Source organism: Tachypleus tridentatus, chromosome 7 (genome assembly GCF_004210375.1).
Source record: "Tachypleus tridentatus isolate NWPU-2018 chromosome 7, ASM421037v1, whole genome shotgun sequence".
Classification (NCBI taxonomy): domain Eukaryota; kingdom Metazoa; phylum Arthropoda; class Merostomata; order Xiphosura; family Limulidae; genus Tachypleus; species Tachypleus tridentatus.
Window position 1 is genome coordinate 73,263,899 of NC_134831.1, and position 27,224 is coordinate 73,291,122.

At 34.5% G+C, this 27,224-nt stretch overlaps 1 protein-coding gene and 1 long non-coding RNA gene across 5 annotated transcripts in view; one reads left to right on the plus strand and one right to left on the minus strand.

Annotated features, from left to right (window-relative positions):
* The window catches only part of LOC143255967 (transcription factor Sp9-like), a 154,027-nt gene that overhangs the window by 45,265 nt on the left and 81,538 nt on the right, over window positions 1-27,224 (plus strand). The gene's annotated exons all lie outside the window — the stretch shown is intronic.
* On the minus strand, window positions 1,745-12,898 carry LOC143255969 (uncharacterized). Its single transcript, XR_013030945.1, has 3 exons — window positions 12,647-12,898; window positions 2,581-2,833; window positions 1,745-2,403 (listed from the first exon to the last, which is right to left on the minus strand). It is a non-coding gene; the product is annotated as an uncharacterized LOC143255969 (long non-coding RNA).

Sequence of the window (27,224 nt, forward strand, 5' to 3'; positions counted from 1 at the left end):
AGTCTTACACTGCTAAATTAGGGATGACTAGCGCAGATAGCTCTCGTGTAGCTTTGCACGAAATTCAAAAACAAACAAACAAGTAAATCATGTGTAATGTAAGATGTGAAGAAGGGTTCAGTTCCTTGTTTCATTTTTTTCCGACAGGTAGTTGCAGCCCATAAAAGTTTCCACACCTACTTTAGTAAAAAGTTGATAAAATTAGGTATTTTAATGCCCTGTTTCCCCAGTATGAAGACAATGTAATTAGATCCCCTCTCCTCACATTATATTATCAAATATCTATCTAATCTGTATGTGAAAACTTCAATCCTAATATTTACTGTTTGTAGTACAACACTGCAAAATTTCACATATTCACACATAAAAGCAGTTTCCTTCATCACTAATTACTGAAATACAATCCTTGAAATGGGATTCTCAAAACACATATTTCAGTGACTTACAAGTTTCAACTCTTTTGTTTTTCTCTCTGCCACAGTTATAAGTTAACAATTCTCCTAGTACCAGTTTTATTTTTAGTTGCACAACAAATTAAACAATGTTTTAATAATAGCATTTTTACCTGAAACTAGTAAACCTTTGTGAAGTTTGAAGTGGAATATTATTTCTTTATGGTAGTAAAGGTCAAACTCCCATGACAGTGGTACAGGGAGAGACAGTATGAGCTAATGGCAGTAAAAAAATGTATAAACTGATTACCTTAGAGCTTTATAGGAAGATTTTCTTTTCATGATATATTTATTTTATTGGTATTTTGGAATGTCTCGTGTAGCTTCGAGCGAAATTCAAAAACAAACCAAGAAACATGTTACATCTTACCAGATATTAGGTTGAATTTCTTTTCTTCAAATTAATTCATTACAAAACAGAATATGTTACCTACCATAACCTGATACTTTAACTTATTAACTATCTCAATCAGAATAAAAACTAATTATAACAGTAACTGAAGAATGACACAATGCCATTTCCGAGAATGAGTAATAAAAGTTACGTTAATGTTTGTGAGTGACTAAAGCTGCACAGTAGGTTGCTGTTTGTGAAATAAGCATCCATTCAGGCTACGCAACATATGTAATCACGTTACCATCTTAGATTTACGTATAATGCATGGCTATTTACATCATTAACGTGTTTAATCAGTTTGAAATTAAGTTGTTTTAATCGTTCTAACCATTAACTCTGATACAGGTGGTAATTACGTTTACCAACTTAACAAAATAACATTCCACATATACAGCATACAACTAGCTGAGGCTGACAGCATGCTTATGAGTTAGAAAATATCTCTTAAAAGCTTGGCTGTTCTTATTAAGGGTAAGAAAGAGTTTACTGTAAGCAATCAATCAAGATGAAAGTCTGGAGAGTTAGTCGTATGTATACTAACTGGAAGTTAGTTTCCTTACAAATATTTGGTGTTCCTTCGAAAAGATAACTACAGGGCGAAAGAGGTAAAAACAGATGAATATTAGATAACTATAACAAATAGATACTTAATGCTTTGTACACTATACAATCAGTGTCTTCAGGAAGCCAACCCCTATATTATGTATGAAGGAAGAAGATAAAAAAATCAACACACATACTATTAAATTTTATTACACACATTCGCAGAACAATTACCTTAAAATACACGGTTTATTTAAAACGATCATTTAGATGTATGTGTTTTACTTGAAAAATCTGTTTTATATTGGTATTTTTTCTCGTTTAGAGGGGTTGTGCCTTAGTCTAGGCACGTATTTGTTCATTGGTATGCATTATATATAAATAATTTAGTTACACAGAAACTATAAGTGCTCACTGTATTCACAAAAAAATCTTTAAGACAATCTCCAGCTGCAGCTTAACATTTAACTTTCGAACTAATGTGATTAAATATTCAATAGCTACAGTACACCATCATGAACTGTAGCAACTAGCCACTATGTTTATTATCATTACAATGTATAAAGATAGGTATCACAACAAGTACCGAAAGTTAAATATAAAAAGTCCAGCGGGTAATTTTAAAACCTGCAAATAGGGGTCGTAAAAAACGTAGAGAAGTAAAGTTAAAGATACTATAAACATTATTTATTCAAACTAAAAATCCCTATCTTGACTCCACCAAATATAATTCTAGGTTACAGCATGTAGCGAAAATATAAGTTTGTAGTTACAGTAAATAATGTCTACAATATTTACAGCTTTGTTTCCTCACTTATTTTTACGATCCTTATTTGTTAATTTTTAAGTACCAAACCTTTTGTTTATCTTGTTATAAGTAGTAACAAGTTATTTTGATGATTAAAATTTCAATCTAAAAAAAATGTTTTGAACAAAAGGGGGAAGATACAACTTTAGCTGCGGTCTTACGTCCACTTTTTTACGGCGATCTGAAATGCTTATCTACCGGATCTGGAGAGGAACAAAAAAAGATGTCAAGAAACACATTTTCCTAAATTTGGGGTCATTATTCTTTAGGAAAATGACTCAGTAAATGTAAACTCCTGGAAACTATGTAGTTTGATTTCAGTCAATTAATATTCTAATATCCGAACATTTATTAACTGGCATGATAGAAGTTGGACTTACACAAACGTTGCCATTCAGCTTCGACGTAACCAGACTAACGATCATCACCATGGAAACTGCATTGAAGGGCCGACCTGACTGTGATTAGAGAACGCGGGTGTTCTATTTCTTGGTGCTGTTCATTGTGAACTGCAGAGTATGGCTTTTCTGTTTGTCTATTAAGGAAACGAATTTGAACCCCAGTACATAGGTAGACCCATACAGTGTTGTGTCGTGCCATACGTCTGTTTGTCAGTTCTTTGTTTCGAGATTTCTAGATAAAAAGAACATAACGAAATGACCTCGTCTTCCATATTTAATTACAGGTACTATTTTTCGTACAAGTAGCTTTCACTGACAGATTAAAGCTCCTATTATTATACATTTTACACAGAATTAAATAATTTGAGATCTCCACCCAAAGCCAGTATTTTAAGCTTTTATAGGTGGTGTAATTACATGTTATCTTTAGGCTAATAACCAAGGCGTTCAAAAATAAGAAAACGATTTATACTTTTTACCCATAAATTATTTGCGAACGTTTCTTAATTTATAAAAGTAAACAGTTCCTGAACGTAAATAAACGCATGTCCTAAACGTAAAATGGAGAGGAAATCGAAATTCACCCACGACTACTACCAGTAAAGTATCTCAAAAATCAAACTAACCATGAACGTTTGTAAATACATGCATAGTATTTCTCCTTATTGCATGTTTCCGGTATTACCATGTTGACTCATATAAGGTGTATACATGGTTTATGTTTCAGAGGTGACGTAGTTTATTCACTAGAGTTTTTCGTATAGCGTATGACTTAGATGTAACCGTGTTTTCTCAATCAAATAAGAGAGGATATATTTCACATCCAAACGTTTTTTCAAAGTTTACGTATTGTGCATATTATATACAAACATGTTGATTCGATTAAACTTTATTTGCCGTGTGTTCAAACCTAACCATGGTGGGTCAATCAAAGTTTATACATAGTGTTTCACCTGTAACCATGTTGTCTCGTTTAAGGTTTATGCATAGTAACCTTGAAATGTAGCCATGTTAACTCATTCAAAGTTTATAAATAATATGTTTCAAATGTAACCATGTTGTCTCATTTAAAGTTTATACATAATGTGCTTGAAATGTAACCATGTTGTCTCATTCAAAGTTTATACATAATGTGCTTGAAATGTAACCATGTTGTCTCATTCAAAGTTTATACATAATGTGCTTGAAATGTAACCATGTTAGCTCATTCAATGTTTATACATAACGTGCTTCAAATATAACCATGTTATCTCATTCAGAGTTTATACATAATATGCTTGAAAATTAACCATGGTAACTCATTCAAAGTTAATACATAATGCGCTTCAAATATAACTATGTTGTCACATTCAAAGTTAATACATAATGCGCTTCAAATATAACTATGTTGTCACATTCAAAGTTAATACATAATGCGCTTCAAATATAACTATGTTGTCTCATTCAAAGTTAATACATAATGCGCTTCAAATATAACTATGTTGTCTCATTCGAAATTTAAATACAGTGTACTTCAAATGTAATAATATTACTCTGACTTCCTGGAATACTTTTTAAGTATTATTTTAAATAACATGTCGAGTTAAAATAACTTTTCAAGTAATATATATATATAGCTCTTAATTATTTCCATAAAAACAAAGTCCTTCCTAGTTTTTCTTTGAATGTACTTAATTTCAATTCATTATACGTAAACTAATAACCCCATATCTATGGGGAAAATACACATGGAAAAATACATTTTTCTGGTATTTTGGTCTAAATTTTGCTTCCACACAAACATATCTGTAATTTAGTATTGTAAAATAGTGGTTGAAACTTTATGAAACATTGCAGCTATATTTACCACTCAGGTTTTATTCATCTTGAAATATGAAAAAATATTTGTCGTGTTTTATGGTTACCATATGTTTTTGTAGAAACTACCGTTCATGTGAAACTGTTTGTATAATAGAACACACAATAAAGTAACAGGCCCAACCCAAGTTTCTGGATATCATAGAGTTTACGAGAGTTTGAAAGTAAGGTACGACACACGACTTTCAATGTTTTGAAATACACCTAACACTATATGTGGATATGGAATATCTGTAAAATTCATTGGGAAGTTTTTGCGTTATAAGACAAAAAAAATCTTGCATGAACACAGTGAGATAAAAATGGGCTAGACGTGGCGAAATGGTTAGTGTGCAGAGTTATGAAATGAAGAGTCAAGGGTTCGCGTCCCGTTGCCTCAAAATCGCGCGTCACATGTTAGGACCATGCTTGAGTTATAAAAATGGCATCAAGTTCCATTACTCGACAAGAGTAGCCCAAGATTTGTGGATGGGTGATGTTCATTAGCTGCTAGTTGTTTTCCCTCTAGTCTATCAGCTCTAAATTAGGAATGATTGACTGTCTTTCCTTTAGTCTATCACTAAGTTAGGAACGACTGGCTGCCTTCCCTCTGGTCTATGAGCTCCAAGTTAGAGGCAGCTAGTGTACGTAGGTTATGGCCCGACATGGCCAATTGATTAAGACACTCGATTCGTAATCCGAGGGTCGCGGGTTCGAATCCCCGTCACACCAAACATGCTCGCCCTTTGAGCCGTAGGGGCGTTATAATGTGACAGTCAATCCCACTATTCGTTGGTAAAAGAGTAGCCCAAGAGTTGGGTGTGGGTGGTGATGACTAGCTGCCATCCCTCTAGTCTTACACTGCTAAATTAGGAAAGGCTAGTACAGATAGCCCTAGCGTAGCTATTAGCGAAAAAAATTAAAACTGTTTGTCTGAGTTATATAAAATGTAAACGAATTATGCAATATATTATAAGATTTTATACTTTAACTATTTCAACGGTATTTATATAATAATACATTTGTAACTGAGTAATATTTATTAAATATATAGTACATACTCTATGGTCAATATTTGTCATGTCAGGACAACATAAATCCAAATGAAGATGTCCATATTTAAATAAACTTAAGCAAAGAAAGAGGAAGGTAAAACTGCTAGGTTGCCATATACATATACCCTGACAAAAGTTAAAATCTACTCTCAGTTTTTACATTGCTTTGTAAATTATACGTTGAATCTGACGGATAAACATCAACCAATGTTTATATACGACGCTTCATAATTGTCCAACTTCGTATTTAATTTTGACACCTGCCATAAAAAATATTACCACCCCTTTAAATATTTCTTAACATAACTTATTTACTTAAAATTAAGATAATTATAAAAATAATTCAACGTTTACAATGGTTATAGCTTACCAGCTACTTGTTCTCCTAGGGAAACAAAATGTTACCAGAGGTGTATTAAGAATCGTAAAGTTCTTTCTGAAGTCTACACGAGGCTATCTCTGCTAGCCATCTCTAATCTAGCAGTGATAGACTACAATAAAAACAGCTTGTCAAAACCACCCACCACCAGCTCTTGAGCTACTCTTTTAACAATAAATAGTGGCTTGAATATCATGTTATAACGCCCCCACGCCTAAAAGGGCGAGCATGTTCGAACCTATGGCCCACAAACTGCAAGTCAAGAACTGAAAAGCTTGGATGTTATATGATTTTAAGTTCTTTTTCTCAGGTACTATAAATACCTTACAGTAAATTGTATAAAAATATCGACCAAACATCTAAGATGGTCAAACAGGTCACCTGTAGAAACCAAAGGATATGATAATTAATACGAAAAAATTTGGGGAAAAAAATAAATTGGATGAAAGATCATATTTCAAGAAGATAAATGTAGGAAGCATTTTGTTTGGTTTGTCATTATATTTTTTACAGTAAAATATTGAACTCTGAAGAGAATCAGTTATACAAATACATAAAAAACAAATGGGCAGTAGTACATAATTTACATGTGTGCTTAAAAGACCCTTATACCATTATATTTAAATACACTATTACAACCAACGAAAGTTCAGCAAGCTATTGTTAACCTATGTCAATATTTCTAATCATCGAAAAGTCAAATAACGCTTTATTGTCTGTTTGCCAAAGATAGATCAATTTCTAACTGCAACTTGCATTGAACGTCAATAATATAATATTTAACTTTACCATCTCATTGCGTAAGTTTTCAAAAACGTAAGTTTAACAGTGCTTGATGTTTAGAATACCATTCACCATTTATTAGTAATTATTGGTAGTTTTATCTAATTATTTATAAAGAATAAAATCCCCCCCATTTTTTCATTTGTGATATTTGTTGTTTGATTTATTATACGACTGCCGAACACTTAAAACTAATATACTTTATTGTGGAAAAGGTTCTGTATGTTATTAGCTGCTCGTTTAATTGTTTTTGCAGAATATCTAAATTTGCCTGAAATTGCAGAGAACATTGAGATACGGTAAAAGAAAAGTAGTTATAGAATGTAGTTAAAAATGGAAACAAACACGTAGATAAAAGACTTATTAAATACAACTTAAAGAAAATTGAAATGGGAACATTTCGTGCATGAATTAAAACATAAGAACAAAATGAAATTTGTATTTATATTATTCAGTACGAATCTCAATGTGTTTATTCGTCTACAAAAAACTATATAAGGAACTACTGATCGCCCTGTATAACGGTATAGCTGTAAGACGTGTCTCTATGTCTGACATTGTTCACTATCGTTCATCTATAAAAACTTCTACAAGTAACTGCTGATCGCTCTTACGTTGGTTTATATAAACAAACGCAAAATCAAAGAAGCCGTACTTATACAACAACTACTAATCGTTTTGCATAACGGTACAGATTTAAGAGGTCTCTCTATGTCTGGCAGTGTGCACTATCGTTCATCTATAAATACATCCACAAGTACTGATCGCTCTGCATAACGGTACTTGTCTGTATGTCTGACACTGTGCACTGTCATTAATGTATAAAAACTTATACAAGTAACTACTGATCGCTCTTGCGTTTTTTATATAAACTAACTGTATATAGTATGCAACAAACTACAACTGAGACGACTTACACGTTTGCTTACCTATCTCCCATACAGTATGAAAATAACTGTTTTGAAGTTTTTCGCGCAAAGCTACACGAGGGTTATCTGCGCTAGCCGTCCCTAATTTGGCAGTGTAAGACCGGAGGGAAGGCAGCTAGTCACCACCACCTACCGCTAACTCTTGGGCTACTCTTTTATCAACGAATAGTGAGATTCACCGTTACACTATAACGCCGCCACGGATGAAAGGGCGCGTATGTGTAGTGTGGCGGAGATTCGAACCTGCGATCCTCAGATTACAAGTCGAGAGCCCTAACCACCTGGTCCTGCCGGACCATGAATAAAACTATAGTATTTTATGAAGCATTAGGAATAAAGAAACAAAACTTATGGCCTATTTTTGCTTTATAATCTGAAATAAAGAAGTTTGAGTGCATTATATTAAAATGATTTTGAGTACGCAAATCAACACTATGTAGGTGGCACGATACCACCGAAAACTAATCGCTTTTGAAAATATTATATAAAATAGCCATTTCAGATACAAAATATTCATACACTCAAATTACACAGATGTGCTCAAATAAAGTTTTGGGACTTTAAAGACAAGAACATTCCTTTGTTTTACAATACCATCAAGTACAAGGATCCCAGCCGTAGTAAAGAATATGCATCATCTTGTAGCATGTGAGAATCCACATATTCAAAGTTCAGTGGAAAAAGCCGTCCACATACGAAAGACAATATTAAACAACATAACGCAGAAGAACCTCTATGTGGAAAAGCAACACAGGTCACGGGTACACAGGTCGCTATCACAACATATCCGATCAACTATGGCATACCTCAAACAGCTTCAGAATTAAGCGAGTATTTATTTTATCGACTATGAAAACATACCAGTCATGTCATCAGACGCAGTGCTTATGAATTTCTGTACTTTCAGACTATCGGAATAGGCGCTGAGAAACCGTCATCCTTGTACACTAGATGGCTTATGTGCAGTAAGAAGGGAGAAGTGATGTGCTTTTGACATGAAATCCTTATGATAAAGCATTATCCAGTGAAAACTACGCTGCAGAACTATTGCTAAGATATTCAACCGTCAGATAGAATACAACCGAACACTGTGGCATGGACAATAAAAACGTGATGGGCCCAGCATGGCCAGGTAGGTTAAGGCACACTACTCGTAATCCGATGGACGTGGGTTCGAATCCCCGTCACACCTAACATGCTCACCTTTTCAGCCGTGGGGGCGTTATAATGTAACAGCCAATCCCACTATTAGTTGGTAAAAGAGTAGCCCAAGAGTTGGCTGTGGGTGGTGATGACTAGCTGCCTTCCCTCTACTCTTACACTACTAAATTAGGGACGGCTAGCGCAGATAGCCCTCGAGTAGCTTTGAGCGAAATTCAAAATAAACCAAAACAAACAACGTGATGAGACTCCAAAACCGTATAAAATCTGTATAACTCATTCAAACGTGTGTAAATCAGTTCACAATAGGTACTAATGGTATACAGTTCGTTTTCACCGATTATTTTGCCGTGTTTAATTATCCAATACAGCCTATTAAAATTTAGTAAGTATATACATTATTTTTCATTCTGCATATTATTCATACCACATAAGATTAAGAGATCATTAAAAATTTATTATGTTCTTTTATGGATTTCTATCTAAATGGGGTGAATTTTTTGTATATTTTTGCATATTTCTGTTTAATCACTTTCATACACTGGGAAAAGAAACTCGAACAAGGTAACCTGTACACATTATTCTGAGAAATACCAAAATAAGTGCTCGAGAAGTTAAATCGATGAGTTTTAGTTCCTCTAATCCATGTACTTGTGAAATAGTGAAAATGGAAGAAGAAGATAAAATCTGTAGCTAGCTTATCGAAGAGGAAGAAAGTTTGCGTGATGCAGAGTGGTTGTCGCTACAGCTGCTCTTTTCTATTGCTCCTAACGATGGGCGAGAAAGAGGAGGGGGTTTAGGATGTACACGGGGAATGAAAGGGGAAGTCATCTACCGCCCGCGCATAATTGTTCCGCCTGCTCCTTTTTCCATTACCTCCATCTCCATCAAGAAGAACGCGAGCCCCGCCCTACTCCACCCTTCCCGCAATCCACTGTCTCACGGCTTTGTGTGCACGTTGTCTGGCGGTCAGCGGGCTCTGTCTAGCTTTGCTCGTGCTTGGTTATTGTGCTTTTTTTTGTCCTTTCGTTCTTTACATGACGGGTCTTATTGTTCAGTAGAGTGCTTCTAACAATGCGTTGTCCTAATGGAAGCGTTGGTATTTCCATTAAAGCGAAAGTCTTCGACCGCAAAGGATGCCTATTCACCTCTATAGCGGCAAGATGCACCGTGAAACAGGTTTACGCTAAATTTATACCAATCCATCTAGTTTATTACAAAATACACATAACCGAGGCATCACACGCACACACACACAGCTATTCTACGTACAAAGTTGTGTTCGGCTTTTGTTTTCTTTTGCGGACCGCTGATGAGGTGGCTTGTTCGAAGTGAATTAAGTCCTCTAGACGTAAGAATGCCTCTAGCCGAGCTGGATCCTCCCCGCTGATGGTTAGGGACACGCGGGCGGAACCGGTGCCGATGACAGCCGTGAAACGGCATCTCTTCACACTTTACCGTAACACGGCAAAGGTGGTGCCGAAGTGTCTCCATGGTGATAGCCATGGTGGAGTACGTAGCGAGTAGCTTCGAGAGGACTTCCAGCGATTTATTACAAACGAGAAGCCTGACAATGACAGCGACATATCCTGTAGAGTGAACATCATAACGCACCTCAAATAGCTGAAAAATGTTATGCTAGCAGCAAGGATACACAAAGTTTTTCCACAATCATTCCGGAACTATGAACTAACGGAGGTGTTCATGCATGGTACAGCTTTAACATTTTCTCTCACAATGGACAACTGCTTTTGTGTTAGTGTTAACACAAGCTGTAGTTCAATTTAGTTATAGAAAGTTTACTTACAAAACAAGCGTGTCAATAAACAGTAGGAAACACTTGAAAAATAGTCGAGTTCACAATACAATTTTGAACTGCATGTAATTATCACCAAAAACTCTTATCACATTACAGCTAAAATATGTTTCTGTCAGCATTGCGTCTTTATTCGCTACGCATCCACCTCACATTAATAAGTTTGAATAATTCTACTACATCTTAATGACGTGAAGCCCGAAATTTTGACCTTGTATTCTGTGATGTTTTAAGTCTTAAAAACCAGTAAAAACCTCCATTCATCATGTTTATAGCCAACGTTTCCAATTTCAAACTCAAAACCAGTAAAAAATCTCTATTCACCATGTTCACAACCAACGTTTCCAATTTCAAACTCAAAACCAGTAAAAAATCTCTATTCACCATGTTCACAACCAATGTTTCCAATTTCAAACTGAAAGCAAGTAAAAAAATCTCCATCCACCATGTTCACAAACAATGTTTCCAATTTCAAACTTAAAACCAGTAAAAAAATCTCCATCCACCATGTTCACAAACAATGTTTCCAATTTCAAACTTAAAACCAGTAAAAAACCACATTCACCATGTTCACAACCAATGTTTCCAATTTCAAACTTAAAGCCGGTAAAAAATCTCCATCTATCATGTTCACAAACAACGTTTCCAATTTCAAACTTAAAAAAGTAGGAAGAATCTCCACCATGAACGCAAAGAATATTACCAATTTTAAAACTGGAACCCAATAAACACTTCCACCATGAACGTAAGTAACGTTTCTAATTTTAAACTTGGAACCAATAACACCTTCCACCACGATCGTAAGTAACGTTTCTAATTTTAAACTTGGAACCAATAAATGCCTCCACACAGACAATGATTCCCATTTGGTTGCTTACAACAAAGATAGAGATAATCCATTGTTCAGATTTTCGTTAAAACACAGAGACCTTGTTTTGGAATACTCTGTTAGTCGACTAATTTCTATCCAATTCCAGTTGCAAGTGGCGTTTCTTGCAAATCTCTATAGCATATTAAAATATTCTTATTCTATGTTTGAAATTTTCTCGAAAAGAAATTTCGTAAAAGATAACGAAACAGGTTATGAAAATACAGGTGACAAAGTAGGTTGGCATATTCAACAAATTGAAACAGGTGTTAGAAATACAGGTCATATAGTAGGTTGACGCCTAAGGCTAACTTTTTCTTTAATTAGGCCTATAAATCACATCTAAAATGCGTGAAGTTTCTATAACGTTTCTTACATTCAAACTGAAACAGTCTAAATCATATAATTTGTTTCATAATTTGAATAAATTCGTAGAATCCTATTGCAAATAAGATTTTTTTTTCAAATTGAACTAAATATAATCAAATTATTGTTAACAAAATTACATACTATATCAGTTGTAAAGGAAGTTATTAAAATTGTAATTATTTAATCAAAATGTAAATACTAACAGCAGTGATATTAAATCTAATCACAGAAAAGTAGACATAATATTGCTGTCAGTAAGGTTGTTTTTGAATTGTCGTCATATTGCAAAGTGTAGTTTAAAGTAATCATTCTGTTATACAGAAAATGTTGCTAGTAACTACAGTTATATTACTTTGATGACGGCAATTTTTTTCATAAGATGGCGTTTAAATAGCATATCATAGTTCTTAAATTTCAGTTGTTGTTATTTTTGTCTCTCTCATGACAGCTTTAAAAACGTGAAATTGGTACTTTGGGTAGTCTGACGTGATTATTCAGACTCAACTTGTTTTAGATATACCACTTTGCGATACCGTGTTGGGATTATCTTTATAATTCAACATAATATCGCATTAGTAACTCTAAGCCTAACTCATTTCTATATACGTTTTCATAGTATTGGTTTAGACTTAGTTATATTTTTATATTCGAATATTTTCCATATTCTGGGACAGAGTTTGCGCTATACACACCATAATATACTATCGTTTGACAGATCAATGAAACTTAACACTTTTTAACGTATTAGGCCTAATTAACATTATACATGCCAGTATATATATATGTAATAAAATTAACTCTAGTTAGCATCATACAAAGAAAGCATTACTCGTTATATTTTGAACTTACATCACGTGTTTTTATCCAGAGTAGAGTATTGATTTCATTTCTTCCTCTGATAAAATAAATCACCCTGAAAAAGTTTGGATCTAGAAGTATTATAAATCAATTTGAAATATCATCAAAGTTTCAGCGCTCCTAATTGCTATTCTCGAACTCAGGTTACAGTAGCGAATTTATATAAAAACTGTACATTTTAATTTAGAAAAAAAATAGAAAAGAAACAGTCATGAACTGCTTAAAACAAAATACGACTACCAATATCCAATAAATTTTATTTCTTATTATTTATTTTGATTACTGCGCAAATTACAATTTTAGGAACTAAAAATGCGCCGATGTTGAAGTTATTTTATATTACATGAGAAGTACGCGACAAGCCTGTTTTACAAATGTAGGCTATCGGTGATGGCTCGTCAAACTTTAGCTACAGTTCTGGTAATGAAGGAGAAGATTACAGTTTCTCAAGTAGAAACCGATTCCGTTTTGTTGTTATTTTAAACAAACTTCCAACGTGGGTGGACGTTACAGTGAATATGTAGAAATCAGCAGTGATGATTACTGTGTGTGGGCTTATGTATCGCTAGCTTTATCTATCCCTTGAATGAACGTCATCGAAAACTGCTGTACGTGTCTTCCACAGGACTTCTGGCGGTTCAGAAGGTCGTGATTTGAATGTCAGTCCCTCTGCAGGACCACTGACATGAGATACACCGAGTGGCAGGAAAAATTACTGGTAATTTTCGAAAGCGCTTGACGAATTGATTGCCTGGGGTCTCATGTTCAGGCCTATCTGAAGCACACATTTATACTTTTCTTTTTCTAGCGTTACGTTCTTTTCGTGTAAGCGTGAGTTCAGTTTATAGCAAGCAAGAGTGACAATGAGTCTGTGACTTAAGTTTGTACTCTGATTCCATATATTTAAAGTAAAAGTATTTAAGAAAACGGCAATATTAGCGTTAAATGTTCCGAACACTTTATTAAGTTAACTTTGTTTGGGTATGTCTTTATATCGAGTTGTTACGAACAAAATAGCGTGGCTTCTGTTAAAGAGTGTAAGCTTTTAAATGCAGTAGCCTGTCTTTATAAACAAGGTAAATGGTTTTCTTTTTTAACAGAAAACTTCTGATTACTGTATGAAACAACCGATTTAACGAAATGGACTAGTTTCGTTAATGAGGGTTACTAATCTATATAGCAAATGAAAATTAAGGGGAAAATTATCCAAACAAAAGGAGTTTCATGTTTGGATTTCTCTTGAAATAATGTATAAGATGATAAACTTTTGCAAATGCCTTAACTGGAAAATTAATCAATTTATGTTTAGGTTTAAATAACATATAATTATGTAAGATTTAGATATAGTGGCGTCGGTAAGGTGTAGAGCACGCGCCAAAGACTTGTATTTTTGAAATTTTATATTATTACGTAAATTACAAAAATGTCATGTATTATAAGTAGTTAAAAAGAAAAACAAAACGCCAGAAAATCGAGAATAATTGTAAAGGATAGAAGCAACAAAATAGTCGATGACTTGTGTTCGTGATCTTTATTCAGTATCTCATCACACAGCTACCGTGAAGTGGCATTCTTGAAATGCCCTTTCTAAATGAATTTTTCGAATTGAGTGACAGTTTTCATGTTTGAATTATGGATGATTTTTATGGAAAGATGAAACGGTTCTGATTTAAAAGAGTTTAATTACGGTTGTTTTTCAACTATGTCTGCATGAATATTTATTGCATAAATTCTCACGTATATTGTACGTATGTTTGAAGAATTTTAATTTAAATTCATGTAAAGTTATACAAGTAACATGCTACCGTTGATGATAGAATTTGTTTCAAAATCAGTAACATACAGCAGACTGAGATAAAAACTTTTAACTTTCTTGAAAAAAATTATAAAACAAAGATGTTATAAGTTAAGTTAGGGTTAGATAAAAATGCTCTTTTTATTGTTTAAAATATTAATTTTTAATTATTTCCACAGTTAATGTATAAATGTCACTTATGCTGATGATATCAACAGTAGGCATCATCCGCTTTAATTCAGAATTTGCTATCTATCAGATCTTCTGATGATGTCGACTACAAGCATCACACTATTTAACTTACAACTTGCTATTTATCAGATGTTCTGATAATACCAACTATAAGCATCGCGCTGGTTAGTTCGCAACCTGCTATTTATCAGAAGTTCTGATAATACCAACTCTAAGCACTATTTAACTCACAACTTGCTATTTATCAGAAGTTCTGATAATACCAACTATAAGCATCGCGCTGGTTAGTTCGCAACCTGCTATTTATCAGAAGTTCTGATAATACCAACTGTAAGCATCATGCTATTTAACTCACAACTTGCTATTTATCAGAAGTTCTGATAATACCAACTATAAGCATCGCGCTGGTTAGTTTGCAACCTGCTATTTATCAGAAGTTCTGATATTACCAACTGTAAGCATCACGCCATTTAATTTACAACCTGCTATTTATCAAATGTTCTGATGCTATATATATTTCCAATTCATTAATGACCGTCTTCTTAATGAAAACCAGTAAAACTCATCAAATAACATTAAAAACAGATTAAGAAAAATGTTGGTGTGTAGTTTAACTTGATTCCTCTTTGTGTGAATCCTGTTGTTTATGAATGACATCAATAAGATTAAGCTCACAACATTTTAATAAAACTTTGTACCTGATGAAACTTAATAAGCCGTATTTGTGCTGACTTCTCTATTTTACTGATAGGTTCGTGAAACTAGTGTTTGTGACTGAAACATTTATATATACGCGTATATTATAATGAATTTCTTCGTACACGGACACCATCAGGTCTTTTATGGTGTTATTTTGGGCTTTAAAATCCGTTTTATATATATTACAAGCAAATGTTCAAAAATCTATTATTAAAGAAAAAAATATTGCTATGGTCAGTTAGACAATAGCAGTCTAATAACGGATATCTGGTATTTGTCCACGACATGCATATACTAACAATTCACTTGAGTTGAATCTCAGTGTATTTAACAGAGTATAACTGAAACTAATGAGTCGATTCATAGCGGCAATGATCTCATATAATAAAATTTGGTTAAGAACCTTATGAAATGGTTCACTACGACTCTACATTCATCTAATGAAGCAAAATTAAAAACTGAAGTGATGGGAACAATGAGTTCATCTAATAATCTAAGGGAATTGGATCATGACGACAGTTGATAATTTCAAGAAATCGTTTTGTTTTTTTTAATATCTAAAAGTACAAAGCTTTATTAAGTATAAAGCTACACAATTGACTAACTACACTGTGTCCATTGCAGGCATAGAACCCAATGATTTCTCTTTCCTTAACAGCAAACTTGGTTTAGTAAGATACGTGTAGATGTCAACACGAAATTTGCTAACGTTGTTATACATTATTCATCCTGGGAAAAACTAAAAATTCAAAAATTTTTGAGCCTATTTAATATCCCCAAATGGTATATTTTCAAGGTTACAACCAATAAAACTGCTTTATGACAAATGACTGATGTTATTAAACATAAAACTGCACAAAGAAATATTTGTGCTCTGCCCATCACAGGTATTCAAACCTTATTTTTAGAGGTATAAGTCTCCCAAACATGCCGTCGTACCACTAAGGGGCTTATGAGTAGTGAGGAAGTGATGCCTTTACATATCATGCTTTTAGTTAACATCTGTATAAAAATATAAGCATATTTTTGCTCTTATCTTTATTTATTGAACATGAAGTAGTTTCATATTTTTTTACTTCGACCAGCACAAGAAACTTGGAAATTTGTCAAGACAAGTTTTTGTATTCAACCGAACATAATTATTATTATTATTAGACTACATATCTTATATTCGGGCCTAAACTACTGCTTGATTAAAGGTGTGGTTAAGACTCAAATTTGAAATATATTTATTCTGCAGAAGTCTGTTTCTTGATTTTAAATCTTGTCTGCCAGTTTGAAAAAAATAAATTAATCTTTCACGAAGTGAAGGTTCCGAATCTTGACGTTTGTCACGCCCCCTGCTGGATAGCTGGGAGGCCCAAACAGAAAATGGTCTTAGTTATTAATATCCAACACTGAATACTCCACTGACTGGTTTATTTTGAGCATGAACTATCTATTACAAGATAATAAACTGACAATCATTCTTGATTCCAAATCCATTCATTCTCAGAGCGCAATGAAAAACATTGAAAGAGAAAAAACAACACCGCTTTGCCGTTCAAAGGTTAATCCGCCACTACAGACTTCTTTCAGTAAATGTTTACCCACGGTGTTTTATCGTGAGAGTGGAATAATGACCATCTTTTGTATGGCCTGTCCTCTTTCATTTCTCGCAAGCACCTGCAGTATATGAAAGCACGTTCCTTCTCTCCACACACACACAGGCACACACACCTGCCCAAGGCAGAATTTGAGCATCTCCAGCTGTCTCTTGTCTCTAACTTTCTCAATGTTGGTTTAATGCTCAGTTTTAATATTTATAGTAATATATGATGACATATCATCCACTTTAGCGTTATGTCTTTCTGTTTTTAATCGAATTATTTCTTAAATCACCAAGCACGAACTTCCAGTTTTCCATGATCGTCTCACTCAACAACGTTTGTCGTATTACTTACTTTCTCCAGTGTTTGAAAAACTGTACAAAAAATCCTTGTCAAAAATCGAGAGGTAGATTTTGACTTAATTTGGTAAAAAAGATTAATTCTATCCATTTAAAAGAATTAGAATATATTTTATTATAATATATGAAAGACCTATACCACAAAAAAATGTATACAAGTATACATATGTATATGTGTGCGTGTATATGTATATGTATGCGTGTGTGTATATGTATATAAATAGATTTATAGCTTTTTTTGGAATGACTTTCATTCCCCTGGTGACACAACGGCATGTCTGAGGACTTACAACACTACAAACCGGTTTTCTATGTCGGTGAACATTGTGTAGCTTTGTACTTAACTCCAAACAAACTTATTTTCAAAAACGGGAATTTTTTTTTGTCTTTGAATTTCGCGCAAAGCTACACGAAGGTCATCTGCGCTAGCCGTTCCTAAATTAGCAGTGTAAGACTAGAGGGAAGACGTGTTTGTGTTTTATTATAGCAAAGCCACATGGGGTTATCTGCTGAGCCCACCGAGGGGAATCGAACCCCTGATTTTAGCGTTCTAAATCCGTAGACATACCGCTGTACTAGCGGGGGGGGGCAGAGGGAAGACAGCTAGTAATCACCACCCACCACCAACTCTTGGGATACTCTTTTACCAACGAATAGTGGGATTGACCTTAACATTATAACGCCTATACGGCTGAAAGAGCGAGCGCGGTTGGTGTGACGGGGATTCGAACCCCAAAAAACGGGACAATTAACAAGTTTAAAAGTATGAACACTTTAAAATTAACAGACGTATGTATTTACAAAAAGTTCGTTTTCATTCATTTATTTCTAATTAATAGTTACCTGAAGCCCTCAAAGGAATTTGATGAAAGCTAGCACTGAATCCTAAAGGAATTTGGTGAAAGCTAGCCCTGAATCCTGAAATGCAGATTTATAAAAACAAAATCATTTTTGGTTGTAGTTACCTTTCAACTGTTTTCAATGTGAACAGAAATACATCGATTGAAATTGCTTTAAAGTTTTATATACATAAAATCCATATGTTCAAGTTTTATATGAACAGTTTTGTTTTTTTTTGTATAAAATTGCCTGGAATCAATAGCTATGTAAATAGATGAAGCTGTGACTTGAGAGGTTAAATGCTCTTTAGCCATTTGTACACTAAGTTTAATCGTGTTCCAAGATTGATAATCTCTGTAATTATAGCTTTTACCATACAGTACAGAGCAGAGAAAAAAGGCCATAAATATGATCCTTTCTCGCTGAATACTGACATTAATGTCACAAAATCACTGGCCAATAATAACATGCTGCTGTCAGCCAGTCACTATTTGTCCCGGATTTACACGATCTTACCGCGCGGACGTGTAGGAGAGCTAACATAACACGTGGGGACATAAAATCTGTGAGCCTCCATCAGCCATTCCCGTAAGCAACCCTATACTTATGTTTCTCTAAGCCTCGGATGTTCGGGCCAATTTTACTTGCTACGTCAGAACATAGGCCTGCTCATCTGGAAAGGTTACTTTGACTTTTTTCCCAGAATAAGCTAATGGAAACTTTTGTAATGTTTTATATATATATACTACATTAATATTTTGAAATTAACACTTAAGAAAAATCGCGTGGTTATAAGCGTTTTACTTATTTTACTTTTTCTAATGAATAGAATCAATGTATTCTATTTTTTTTACTACATGGAAAATAATGTGACTGATATTTGTTTTCGAGCCTTGTTTACAAAAATTACTAACAAATTAAACGTTGATTTCAAAATAATCCTTCTACAGCAGGTTTCAGACACTAGTACACGCTAGATAACAAGTGAGAACATGTTACAAAAATCGAGTACACTGGAAAGTTGAAAAACATTTCAATTCTGGGTGTTTAGACATCATACACTATTTTAATCACTGATTTATTCTATTTACTGTTTCTATGTTTTATTTTGTAACATAAAAATATATAACATTACCATGTGTTATTTAGAAAGACACGCTTTCTTCTATTTAAAATAGATACTTTAAAGTCCCGCGCAGACACAATTAAAACAACCGGGCTTCGATACCCTTGGTGAGTAGAGTACAAATAGCTCAATAGGTAATTTTATTATTAATTACAAACAAACAAAGAAGTCATCCAAAGACTCTGATAAAGTGTGGACATATTAATGTATACTGCTGCAAGGAACTTAGATGTCAACAGAAAGAAGTTGCCCTATTATGTTGTTAAGCAGGTGCTATGAATGGTTAGCATTGTCATTTAAATAATGCAATATTTCTATGCGCCCAACTAAAGTCAGGGTGTATTCATGACCATAGAACTTTTGTTAAATTATCATTGGCTTATTTGTATGGACTTGAAAACAAACAAAATATTCCTGAAGACAAGTTCCCCTGTTACAAGGAAATAGGAAAAACATTCTGGGTCTGAGCTGTTGAATTCCCTCCTAAACGCATTAGCGTGCAGAGTGCGTTTTTCCTTTCGTCATACAGTTGTTTGTGCGTGCTTCCAACGCTTTTCTTTTTTTTACAACCACGCGTATTTCAAGAATTGAAGAGAAACAAAAACGCTAATGATAGATCTGTAATGATCGCTGAATTCCTATAGTTAAACTACGCACGGGATAATTTCTTGGGAAAAAGTTTTATAAACAACTTACAACTAACCTAAACGATTAACACTATATTTAATTTTTCTTCTGGTAGATATGTATATTAGCGAAAATTAAACAAACTTTATTCGCGAAAGATTCTTTACTGAAGTAAATTGCATACGTACAGTCAAATATATAGTATTGGGTTGAGGAATAATTCGTGAGCGTTTTTTCAAGTTAAACAAATATATTCATAAATGAAACGCTTTCGCAAAATATTTCACGTCATTTGGTAGATAATTTTTTGCTCTAATAGATGGTGTGTTTGATTTTCATATGTCTTTAATTTTTGCTTTCATTTTCAGCTCATTAAATGGAATGTCAAGTGGACAAAATCGAGCATTTTCGACACCATCTGCTTTTCGCATTTAATTTCTTGCAATTACGTTTAAAACAATGCATACTATATACCTAGGTATTACATGAAATAAAGTATCATAATAAATGTTTTGGGTGTAATGTGTTCATGCATTGAAGTATTGTATAGTCTTGCATGTAATGCTTGAATGAAATTATTTAAAAACGCTCACGAATTATTCCTCAACCTAATATTTAGTTCTAAAGTAAAAGTTTAATAACGGGATGACGAAAGACTGGTGAGAAGAAAATCGTCTTCAGACAGATATTGTATAATATTAGACTTCTTAAAGAGACACCTGGGTGATGGGAGATGGGTAAGTGGCAGGGTTTCTTCACATAAGTATCATATAATATCAGACTTCTTAAAGAGACGCCTGGGTGATGGGTGATGTGTAAGGAACAGGGCTTCTTCAGACAGATTTCGTATAATATTAGACTTCTTAAAGAGACACAGGTGTGATGGGTAAGTGGCAGGACTTCTTCAGACAGATATTGTATAATATTAGAATTCTTAAAGAGACACCTGGGTGATGGGAGATGGGTAAGTGGCAGGGTTTCTTCACATAAGTATCATATAATATCAGACTTCTTAAAGAGACGCCTGGATGATGGGTGATGTGTAAGGAACAGGGCTTCTTCAGACATATTTCGTATAATATTAGACTTCTTAAAGAGACACCTGGGTGATGGGTAAGTGGCAGGACTTCTTCAGTCAGATATTGTATAATATCAGACTTCTTAAAGAGACACCTGGGTGATGGGTAAGTGGCAGGACTTCTTCAGACAGATTTTGTATAATATCAGACTTCTTAAAGAGACACCTGGGTGATGGGTAATTGGCAGGACTTCTTCTGACAAATTTTGTATAATATTAGACTTCTTAAAGAGACACCTGGGTGATGGGTAAGTGGCAGGACTTCTTCAGACAGATATTGTATAATATTAGACTTCTTAAAGAGACACCAGAGTGATGGGTAAGTGGCAGGACCTTTTCAGACAGATATTGTATAATATTAGACTACTTAAAGAGACACCTAGGTGATGGGTAAGTGGCAGGGTATCTTCACATAAGTATCATATAATATTAGACTTCTTAAAGAGACGCCTGGGTGATGGGTGATGGGTAAGGAACAGGGCTTCTTGTGACAGATTTCGTATAATATTAGACTTCTTAAAGAGACACTTGGGTGATGGGTAAGTAGCAGGACTTCTTCAGACAGATATTGTATAATATTAGACTTCTTAAAGAGACACCAGAGTGATGGGTAAGTGGCAGGACTTCTTCAGACAAATATTGTATAATATTAGGCTTCTTAAAGAGACACCAGAGTGATGGGTAAGTGGCAGGACTTCTTCAGACAGATATTGTATAATATTAGACTTCTTAAAGAGACACCTAGGTGATAAGTGATGGGTAAGGAACAAGGCTTCTTCAGACAGATTTTATATAATATTAGACTTCTTAAAGAGACACCTGGGTGATGGGTAAGTGGCAGGACTTCTTCAGACAGATTTTGTATAATATCAGACTTCTTAAAGAGACACCTGGGTAATGGGTAAGTGGCAGGACTTCTTCAGACAGATTTTGTATAATATTAGACTTCTTAAAGAGACACCAGAGTGATGGGTAAGTGGCAGGACTTCTTCAGACAGATATTGTATAATATTAGACTTCTTAAAGAGACACCTAGGTGATAAGTGATGGGTAAGGAACAAGGCTTCTTCAGACAGATTTCGTATAATATTAGACTTCTTAAAGAGACACATGGGTGATGAGTAAGTGGCAGGACTTTTCAGTCAGATATTGTATAATATTAGACTTCTTAAAGAGACACCTGGGTGATGGGTAAGTAGCAGGACTTCTTCAGACAGATTTTGTATAATATCAGACTTCTTAAAGAGACACCTGGGTAATGGGTAAGTGGCAGGACTTCTTCAGACAGATTTTGTATAATATTAGACTTCTTAAAGAGACACCAGAGTGATGGGTAAGTGGCAGGACTTTTTCAGACAGATATTGAATAATATTAGACTACTTAAAGAGACACCAGAGTGATGGGTAAGTGGCAGGACCTCTTCAGACAGATATTGTATAACATTAGACTTCTTAAAGAGACATCTAAGTGATGAGTAAGTGGCAGGACTTCTTCAGACAGACATTGTATAATATTAGACTTCTTTAAGAGTCATCTGGGTGATGGGAGATGGGTAAGTGGCAGGACTTCTTCAGACAGATATTATATAATATTAGACTTCTTAAAGAGACACCTGGGTGATGGGAGATGGGTAAGTGGCAGGGTGTCTTCACATAAGTATCATATAATATTAGACTTCTTAAAGATACGCCTGGGTGATGGGTGATGGATAAGGAACAGGGCTTCTTCAGACAGATTTTGTATAATATTAGACTTCTTAAAGAGACACCTGGGTGATGGGTAAGTGGCAGGACTTCTTCAGACAGATTTTATATAATATCAGACTTCTTAAAGAGACACCTGGGTGATGGGTAAGTGGCAGGACTTCTTCAGACAGATTTTGTATAATATTAGACTTCTTAAAGAGACACCAGAGTGATGGGTAAGTGGCAGGACTTTTTCAGGCAGATATTGTATAATATTAGACTACTTAAAGAGACACCAGAGTGATGGGTAAGTGGCAGGACCTCTTCAGACAGATATTGTATAACATTAGACTTCTTAAAGAGACATCTAAGTGATGAGTAAGTGGCAGGACTTCTTCAGACAGATATCATATAATATTAGACTTCTTAAAGAGACACCTGGGTGATGGGAGATGGGTAAGTGGCAGGGTTTCTTCACATAAGTATCATATAATATTAGACTTCTTAAAGAGACGCCTGGGTGATGGGTGATGGGTAAGGAACAGGGCTTCTTCAGACAGATTTCGTATAATATTAGACTTCTTAAAGAGACACCTGGGTGATGGGTAAGTGGCAGGACTTCTTCAGACAGATATTGTATAATATTAGACTACTTAAAGAGACACCTGGGTGATGGGTAAGTGGCAGGACTTCTTCAGACAGATTTTGTATAATATCAGACTTCTTAAAGAGACACCTGGGTAATGGGTAAGTGGCAGGACTTCTTCAGACAGATTTTGTATAATATTAGACTTCTTAAAGAGACACCAGAGTGATGGGTAAGTGGCAGGACTTCTTCAGACAGATATTGTATAATATTAGACTTCTTAAAGAGACACCTAGGTGATAAGTGATGGGTAAGGAACAAGGCTTCTTCAGACAGATTTCGTATAATATTAGACTTCTTGAAGAGACACATGGGTGATGAGTAAGTGGCAGGACTTTTCAGTCAGATATTGTATAATATTAGACTTCTTAAAGAGACACCTGGGTGATGGGTAAGTGGCAGGACTTCTTCAGACAGATTTTGTATAATATCAGACTTCTTAAAGAGACACCTGGGTAATGGGTAAGTGGCAGGACTTCTTCAGACAGATATTGTATAATATTAGACTTCTTTAAGAGACACCTGGGTGATGGGAGATGGGTAAGTGGCAGGGTTTCTTCACATAAGTATCATATAATATTAGACTTCTTAAAGAGACGCCTGGGTGATGGGTGATGGGTAAGGAACAGGGCTTCTTCAGACAGATTTCGTATAATATTAGACTTCTTAAAGAGACACCTGGGTGATGGAAGATAAGTGGCAGGACTTCTTCAGATAAATATCATATAATATTAGACTTCTTAAAGAGACACTTTGGTGATGGGTGATGGGTAAGAAGCAGGGCTTCTTCAGACAGAAATATACAGTAACTTCAATTTATACCAAGATTTCAGCTTTGACCTAGCAAAACGACAAAGCGAATAACAGTAAAAAAAATAACTCTAGAACCATTTGGTAGCGATAAATGTAATAAATACGGAAGGTTTTCCTAAGCAGTTTACTATCATCTTTATATTTTCAAGAGTGGAGAATTTATCTAACTTGTAACTTTTGTCTTCAGGATCTATGTATCCTCGTTAAACGTATTATGGCAACTTGAAACCTTTTGTTGCTAACCAAGCTATAAAACTACAGTGAACACAGAGTTTTGATTTGTTTTGAATTTCATGCAAAGCTACACGAAGACTATCTGCGCTAGCCGTCCTTAATTTAGCAATGCAAGACTAGAGGAAAGGTAGCTAGTCATCACCATCCACCGCCAACTCTTGGGCTACTCTTTTACCAACGAAAAGTAGGATTGACCGTCATCTTTTATCGCCTCCACTGTTGAAAGGACAAGCATGTTTGGTGTGACGGGGATTCGAACCCGCGACTCTTAGATTACGAGTCGAGTGCCTTAACCATCTGATCATGCGGAGCCTAACACAGAATATGGTTTATTAAACCTGACGATCTGTTTAATTTGATTGAATCAAAACTAATTTTGGAAGCTACGGACGTCCTGGACGCATTATTTTGCAAGCATGGATCATTACATTACGATGATTGTATATTAAAGTACTCGCTTACTTTAGTGTTACACAAGTTTGGATTAATGAAATGTGTGCTGACATTCCTATAACTGCGATAAGATTTTTTTTTTAAACTTTTGAAATAAACTACAATTCTAAATAAACAATTGTTGTGTTCCGTGTTTGCATTCCAGGCAAGGAGAAATAATTGAGAAAAGGAAAAAAAACAAACTTGTGTTATTCGACGAGTCAAACTGTACACGAAAGATACACGATGTGGAAGGATTGAGTGTTGGAACACCTGGTTTCTTCTCTTTACTCTTAAATTTCATATTTGCTGTATGAAAGGTTACATGAACAATATAACACGTTATTTCGTATTCCAAGAACTTAGCACATGCAGTAAATTAACTTATACATTCATACACTTTGTTCTAACTACATGCTCAGAAAGTGTGAAGGGATGTGCGATTGCCGATCCATCAGTCTTCTGAAGACATCCACTTATACACACAGACAGAGGCACGGAAGAAGAACAACCATCGAAAGGCGGAATTTATCCAACAAGAAGGCGTGGATAGCGGGTGTAAAGATGTGTGAAAATAACAGCTTTCTTTTTCTGCACGTGCTGGTGATCACCATAGTTATAGAAAATATGTAAATGACGCTTTTTTTGAAGTCCAATACCGTTCTTTCTTTATCTTGAAAATGAACACTTGCTTCCATTGTGCGTTTAACTATCTTTTTTTTTACCCATGATGCATCACGGGAATTGCGACTACGCGCTTTAAAGAAATGAGGTGTTTGTTAAAGAACAAATTATCGTTCCTTTTTAATGCGTGGATTGTACGCCTAACATCTGAATCCTTTGGGAAAAAAAAGTTTTAGTTAACAATAAGAAAAAACTAAACAAATAAAAAGATTTCATTGTCATGCAATCTAGCAGTTTGTTCTCCAGCTGTACGAATTCTTCGATGGGAAACTTAGAAAGCGCATTCTTAAAACATGTATATATATATATACACACATTGCAGACTACTGGAATATATTTCAAACCTACGTGAAACGGCAGCACGCTCTAACTTGTATAGATAACTAAGGCGAAATAAATGACCACACACAAAAAAAAGCTTACACGTAGTTTTGAAAGATCACGATACAGTTATATCACATAAAGTGATGAAACACTCACTTTCACGGTAACATAATTCATTTCTTAAATCGTGGACAAACTAATTCTTAATTAACAGAAACCTGTATGGTGTGGATGTTTTAAACGTTTGAACTTTGTTTTAAGGACAATGACGAATGTAAGACATTTGTTTTAAAACATTCTGTGAAAGCCAGCGAGCGAAATTATAAAGTTTTATTTCAAAGAGAATGATCGATATAAATGTATATTAATTCTATTTTGTGTGCGCGTTTGTGAAATGTCCCATGTTATTTGTTTCTTTCCTACAATCATAGCAATTGAACAATTACAGTGAAAATACAATTTTGAGAATTTTGTTATATGATTGATTATTAAGGAATAACTTATATATTAAAAGATTCGAAAATATAAGACGTTCACCAACGATAGTCTGTTTCAAAACTGTATAACATTTTTTTTCTTATGAATGATATTTAATAAAACGGAAACAACCGACAGGAAAATATTATAATTCAGCCAAAAAGATGACATACAAAAAAAGTTTATTTAGTTTATACGGCACAAAATACTTTATTAAAGGCATTTTACGATCTAACTAGACGGGTAAACTGTGCTGACGTTTTCTGAATGTAATAAAGAAAATAAAAATGTTTGATACATGACGGTGAAGGTAGAACAGTGAAAACTAATCAAACCATCTGCAACAGATATTATACAGTTTTTTACTGTAATAACTTTAGGCTTAGTTATCACAATAATTTTCGCTTACTAACAGAAAATAAATTTTCGGATTAGTTAGCTGATAACATTTCTGATGTAAAGGAAATGTATGTCATATTAGAACTGATATAAAGGAAATGTATGCCATATTCGAACTGATATAAAGGAAATGTATGTTATATTCGAACTGATATAAAGGAAATGTATGCCATATTCGAACTCGAAAAACTTCATTGTAAGATAAGCATGCATATTACAGTTCGGTTAATAGCCAGCCGAAATTCCTTTTTTAAAAGCAAATTAATTTAGTTAGCTCCAAAAATATTAGTTTTAAAAGAGAATAAACGTTACGATTCAGTAGTTGTTTAATTTTCTAAAATTTGAGCCCAGCATGGCTAGGTGGGCTAAGGCTTTCGACTCGTAATCCGAGGGCCGCGGGTTCAAATCCCAGTCGCACTAAACATGCTCGCCTTTTCAACCGTGGTGCGTTATAATGTGATGGTCAATCCCACTATTCGTTGGTAAAAAAGTAGCCCAAGAGTTGGCGGTTGGTGGTGATGACTAGCTGCCTTCCCTTTAGTCTTACACTGCTAAATTAGGGATGGATA